Source organism: Ranitomeya variabilis, chromosome 1, assembly GCF_051348905.1.
Source record: "Ranitomeya variabilis isolate aRanVar5 chromosome 1, aRanVar5.hap1, whole genome shotgun sequence".
In the NCBI taxonomy this organism is placed as follows: Eukaryota; Metazoa; Chordata; class Amphibia; order Anura; family Dendrobatidae; genus Ranitomeya; species Ranitomeya variabilis.
The window spans coordinates 280116862-280124044 of record NC_135232.1 but is presented as its reverse complement, the minus strand read 5'-3'; positions in this window follow the sequence as shown (position 1 = coordinate 280124044).

Genomic DNA, 7183 nt, shown 5'->3' with positions numbered 1-7183 from the left:
AATGCTGTTTTCCATTCATCCCCCTGCTTAATGCGCACAAGGTTATACGCACCACGAAGATCTATCTTGGTGAACCAACTGGACCCCTTAATCCGAGCAAACAGATCAGACAACAATGGCAAAGGATACTGAAATTTGACCATGATTTTATTTAGAAGACGATAATCTATACAAGGTCTCAGAGAACCATCCTTCTTGGCCACAAAAAAGAATCCTGCACCAAGAGGGGAGGAGGACGGGCGAATATGTCCCTTCTCTAAAGACTCCTTTATATAGCTCCGCATTGCGGCATGTTCTGGTACAGACAAATTAAAAAGTCGTCCCTTAGGGAACTTACTACCAGGAATCAAATTTATAGCACAATCACAATCCCTGTGAGGAGGCAGGGCACCGGATCTGGGCTCATCAAATACATCCTGGTAGTCCGACAAAAACTCAGGGACCTCAGAAGGAGTGGAAGAAGCAATTGATACCAAAGGAGCATCGCCATGAATCCCCTGGCAACCCCAACTTGACACAGACATAGCTTTCCAATCCAGAACTGGATTATGGGCCTGCAGCCATGGCAGACCCAACACGACAACATCATGCAAATTATGCAGCACAAGAAAGCGAATCACCTCCTGATGTACAGGAGTCATGCACATGGTCATTTGAGTCCAATATTGAGGCTTATTCTCAGCCAATGGTGTAGCATCAATTCCCCTCAGTGGAATAGGGAATTCCAAAGGCTCCAGGACAAAACCACAGCTCCTGGCAAACGACAAATCCATCAGATTCAGGGCAGCACCTGAATCCACAAAAGCCATAACCGAGTAGGATGACAAAGAACAAATTAAAGTAACAGACAAAATGAATTTAGGCTGTATAGTACCAATGGTGACTAGTGTTGAGCATTCCGATGCTGCAAGTATCGGGTATCGGCCGATACTTGCTGTATCGGAATTCCGATACCGGGATTCCGATACTCTTGTGGTATCGGGTATCGGGTATCGGAACAACATTAATGTTAAAATGTGTAAAATAGAGAATTAAAATAAAAAATATCGCTATACTCACCTGTCCGACGCAGCCGGGACCTCAGCGCAGGAACCGGCAGCGTTGTTTGTTTAAAATTCCCGCTTTTACATGGTTACGCGAAGTCCCGGCTTGTGATTGGTCAGGGCGGCCATGTTGCCGGGCCGCGGACCAATCACAGCAAGCCGTGACGAAAATACGTCACGGCTTGCTGTGATTGGTCCGCGTCCCGGCAACATGGCCGCCATTAACCAATCACAAGCCGTGACGTCACGGGAGGCTGGAAACGCGCTCATTTTAAAAAGGGCGCGTGTCCAGCCTCCCGTGACGTCACGGCTTGTGATTGGTTGCGTCGCGGTCAACCAATCACAAGCCGGGAGGCTGGACATGCGCCCATTTCAAAATGAGCGCGTCCAGCCTCCCGGCTTGTGATTGGTTGATCGCGGCGCAACCAATCACAAGCCGTGACGTCACGGGAGGCTGGACACGCGCCCATTTCAAAATGAGCGCGTCCAGCCTCCCGGCTTGTGATTGGTTGATCGCGGCGCAACCAATCACAAGCCGTGACGTCACGGGAGGCTGGACACGCGCCCATTTTAAAATGAGCGCGTGTCCAGCCTCCCGTGACGTCCCGGCTTGTGATTGGTCAGGGCGGCCATATTGCCGGGACGCGGACCAATCACAGCAAGCCGTGACGTAATTTCGTCACGGCTTGCTGTGATTGGTCCGCGTCCCGGCAACATGGCCGACCTGACCAATCACAAGCCGGGAATTCACGTAACCAAGTAATAGCGCGATTTTTAAACAAACAACGCTGCCGGTTCCCTCGCTGAAGTCCCGGCTGCGTCGGACAGGTGAGTATAGCGATATTTTTTATTTTAATTCTTTCTTTTACACATTTATATGGTTCCCAGGGCCTGAAGGAGAGTTTCCTCTCCTTCAGACCCTGGGAACCATCAGGGATACCGTCCGATACATGAGTCCCATTGACTTGTATTGGTATCGGGTATCGGTATCGGATTGGATTCCGATACTGTGACGGTATCGGCCGATACTTTCCGATACCGATACTTTCAAGTATCGGACGGTATCGCTCAACACTAATGGTGACAGGTTTAGCGATTTTTTAACGCGCTTAGAGCATGCTGAGATAACATGAGTTGAATCACCACAGTAAAAGCACAACCCATTTTTACGTCTATGATATTGCCGCTCAATTCTGGTCAGAACTCGGTCACATTGCATAGACTCAGGTCTGTGTTCAGAAAACACCGCCAGATGGTGCGCAGATTTGCGCTCCCGCAAACGCCGATCAATCTGAATGGCCAAAGCCATTGAGTCATTCAGACTTGCAGGCATGGGGAACCCCACCATAACATTCTTAATGGCTTCAGAAAGACCTTCTCTGAAATTTGCAGCCAGGGCACACTCATTCCATTGAGTAAGCACCGACCATTTCCGAAATTTTTGACAATACACCTCAGCTTCATCCTGGCCCTGAGAAAGAGCCAGCAAGGCCTTTTCTGCCTGGTTCTCAAGATTAGGTTCCTCATAAAGCAGTCCAAGCACCAGAAAAAACGCATCCACATTCAGCAATGCAGGATCTCCTGGCACCAGAGAGAAGGCCCAATCTTGAGGGTCGCCACGTAACAAGGAGATAACAATTTTAACTTGCTGAGCAGAATCACCAGAGGAACGAGGTCTCAAAGATAGAAATAATTTACAATTATTCTTAAAATTCAGAAACCTAGATCTATCTCCAGAAAACAACTCAGGAATAGGTATTTTTGGCTCTGACATAGGGCTATGAACAACAAAATCCTGAATGCTTTGCACCCTTGCAGCAAGATGATCCACACTAGAAGTCAGACTCTGAATATCCATGTCTGCAGCTGAACACAAAACCACCCAGAGATTAAGGGGATGAGAGAAGCTGGACAGACTGCAGCAAAGATAGAGAGGAGAAAAAAAAAATTGTACTCAGGGCTTCTCTTATCCCACTTCTGCGATGCATTAAACACTTTTTAGGCCTGCTGTACTGTTATGATCCTAGTGGCTGAGGATCACAAAACGGACTAGCTAAGTTTATGAACATAGACACGAGCTCTAGGGAGGTGGTAACTGGACTGACCGCAAACCTGATCCTAACCAACACACTAAAGGTGGCCGGTGAACGTGCCTAAAATCCTGGACGTCTCGACGCAGCCTGAGAAACTATCTACTCCTGGAGGGAAAGTAAGACCTCACTTGCCTCAAGAGAAATCACCCCAAAGATAAAGGAAGCCCCCAACAAATAATAATGGTGAGGTAAGGGGAAAACACAAACGTAGAAATGAAAACAGATTCAGCAAATGAGGCCCGCTAATACTAGATAGCAGAAGACAGATAGGGAACTGTGCGGTCAGTAAAAAACCCTATGCAAAATATCCACGCTGAGAATACAAGAACCCCCACACCAACTAACGGTGTGAGGGGAGAAACTCAGCCCCCTAGAGCTACCAGCAAGCAAGGAAATCACATATTAGCAAGCTGGACAAGAAACAAAAAATAAACCAAGAAACATATGACCACTGATGGTCAAAAAATGAACCAAGCAAAACTTAGCTTCTCTTGAAGAGACTGATAACGAAGGACTGCAGGAGAGCTCCAAAATAGCACTGAAGACATTGACAGCGGGCAACAACTGAGAGTCCAGGTGAACTAAATAGGAAACCAGCTAAGAGATAACGAGACAGCTGATCCTGCCTCAGACCTGCAGAATGACCCAAAGAACCACCAGAGGGAGCCCAAAGACAGCACTCACACAGTACCAGTTGTGACCACAAGAGGGAGCCCAAAAACAGAGTTCACAACACCTTACCTTGCCTCAGAGAAATTCCCCAAAGGAAAAGGCAGCCCCCACAAATATTGACGGTGAGTTAAGAGGAAAGTCACAAACACAGGAATGAAACAGGTATTAGCAAAGGAGGCCAGTCTTCACTAGATAGACAGAGGATAATAAAGGGATCTATGCGGTCAGCACAAAAAACTACAAAAACCATGCAGAGTGTGCAAAAAGCCCTCCACACCGACTCACGGTGTGGAGGTGCAACCCTGTGCCCCCAGAGCTTCCAGCTAGCAAGGAGATATCATGATAGCAAGCTGGACAGAACTTAGCAAGTACTAAGAAATATATTCAGAACACAATAAACAATAAATAAGCTAGCAGGGACTTAGCTTCTGTTGGAACAGTCAGGTCATCAGAGAAATCCAAGAGAGATCTGAACCAGTACTGAAACATTGACAGCAGGCATGAGGTAATGATCTGAGTGGAGTTAAATAGAGAAGCCAGCCTAGCGATAAACGAGGGCAGCTGGGAAAGCAACTTCAAGGATCAGCAGTACCACTCAAAGCCACCAGAGGGATTCCAAAGACAGAACTCGCTGAAGTACCATTCATGACCACAGGAGGGAGTCCAAGAACGGAATTCACAACAAATACATCCCTAACCCTAATCCCAACCCTAACCACACCCCTAACTCCAACACTCCCCTAACCCTAATCCCAACCCTAACCACACCCCTAACTCCAACATACCCCTGACCCTAATCCCAACCATAACCCTCACCCCACCTCTAACCCTAATCCCAACCGTAAATGTAATCCAAACCCTAACCCTAACTTTAGCCCCAACCCTAACCCAAACTTTAGCCCCAACCCTAACCCTAACTTTAGCCCCAACCCTAACTGTCGCCCTAACCCTAACTTTAGCCCCAACCCTAACCCTAATGGGAAAATGGAAATAAATACATTTTTTTTATTTATTATTTTTTCCCTAACTAAAGGGGTGATGAAGGGGGGTTTGATTTACTATTTATAGCGGGGGTTTTAGCGGATTTTTATGATTGGCAGCTGTCACACACTAAAAGACGCTTTTTATTACAAAAAAATATTTTTTGCGTCTCCACATTTTGAGAGCTATAATTTTTCCATATTTTGGTCCACAGAGTTATATGAGGTCTTATTTTTGCGGGACAAGTTTACGTTTTTATTGGTACCATTTTTGGGCACGTGACATTTTTTGAATTTGTGACACTTTTTATTCCGATTTTTGTGAGGCAGAATGATCAAAAACCAGCTATTCATGAATTTCTTATCAGGCGTTTATACTGTTCCACGTTTGATAAAATTGATAAAGCAGTTTTATTCTTCGGGTCAGTACGATTACAGCGATACCTCATTTATAACTTTTTTATTGTTTTGGCGCTTTTATATTATTTATTTAAAAACTATTTTATGTAAAAAATAATTATTTTTGCATCGCTTTATTCTGAGTAGTATAACTTCTTTATTTTTTTGCTGATGAAGCTGTATGGTGGCTCATTTTTTGCGGGATAAGATGACGTTTTCAGCGGTACCTGTTGTGAATTCTGCTCTTGGGCTCCCTCCGGTGGTTGTTGGTGGTAGTGCAGTTGTCTTGGGGTTGTAATCTGGGCAGGTGTTTCTGCTGATTGCAGCTCTATTAGGTATTTAGGTGTGCAGGATCCATGAGTCTGTGCCAGTTGTCCATTGTATTTGGAGGGATTGCATCTCTCTCTGGCTCCTCATGCCCTGCTGACAATTCACCTAAGATAAGTGTCTTTTTTTGTCTCTGTGCACACATGCAGTGTGCTTTGCAATTCAGTGCAATTTATTGTGTTTTTGTCCAGCGTAGACTTTGTTTGGATTTTTCAGTCATGCTGGATTCTCAGGAGATGCAGATATACTTTCTATGTCTTTAGTTAGATGTGGAATATTTGTATTATCTGCTTTGGATATTTTTAGGATTTTAATACTGACCGCTTAGAATTTTATTTTTCTATTTAGCTAGAAGTGCCTCTTTTGCTAAATCCTGTTTTTCTGCCTGCGTGTGTCTTTCCTCTTATATTCACAGTCAATATTTGTGGGGGGCTGCCTATCCTTTGGGGTTCTGCTCTGAGGCAAGATAGAATTCCCATTTCCATCTATAGGGGTATTTAGTCCTCCGGCTGTGTCGAGATGTCTAGGACGTGTTAGGTACATCCCACGGCTACTTCTAGTTGCGGTGTTAGTTTAGAGTTTGCGGTCAGTACAGGTACCACCTACTCCTGAGAAAGTCTCTCATGTGGCTCCAAGGTTACCAGATCATAACAGTTCAACTGGCCAACAATGAGTTAAATGCATCTCAGAAGAAGGGAAGAAAGAGACATTTTTTTTCTGTAGACTGCTTCGTCTTTTCTTCCCTCTTTTCCTCTGGGTGACTGAGGAGTCTTGTGCTAGCATGGATGTTCAGGGATTAGTTTCTCGTGTAGACCAGCTTGCTGCTAGGGTACAGGGTATTTCTGATTATACTGCTCAGACTCCGCTTTTAGAGCCTAGGATTCCTACTCCTGATTTGTTTTTTGGGGACAGGTCTAAATTTTTGAGTTTTAAAAACAACTTTAAACTGTTTTTTGCTCTGAAGCCTCGTTCCTCTGGTGATCCCATTCAGCAGATTAAAATTGTCATTTTCTGGTGTTGCATAATTTGCATGATGCTATTGTGCTGGGTTTTCCATGGTTGCAGATACATAATCCTGTGTTGGATTGGAAGTCTATGTCTGTGACTAGTTGGGGTTGTCAGGGGGTTCATAATGACGTTCCTTTGATGTCAATCTCCTCTTCCTCCTCTTCTGAAGTTCCAGAGTTTTTGTCTGATTTTCAGGATGTATTCGATGAGCCCAAGTCCAGTTCCCTTCCACCGCATAGGGACTGTGATTGTGCTATTGACTTGATTCCAGGCTGTAAGTTTCCTAAGGGCCGACTTTTTAACCTGTCTGTGCCGGAACATACCGCCATGCGGAGTTATGTTAAGGAGTCTTTGGAGAAAGGGCATATTTGGCCATCTTCTTCTCCGTTGGGATCGGGATTTTTTTTTGTTGCTAAGAAGGATGGCTCCTTGAGACCCTGTATTGATTATCGCCTCTTGAATAAGATCACGGTCAAGTTTCAATAACCTTTACCTTTGCTTTCCGATTTGTTTGCCAGGATTAAAATGGCTAGTTGGTTTACTAAAATTGACCTTCGGGGGGCATATAATCTTGTTCGTATTAAGCAGGGTGACGAATGGAAAACTGCGCTTAATACGCCCGAAGGCCATTTTGAATACCTTGTGATGCCATTCAGGCTCT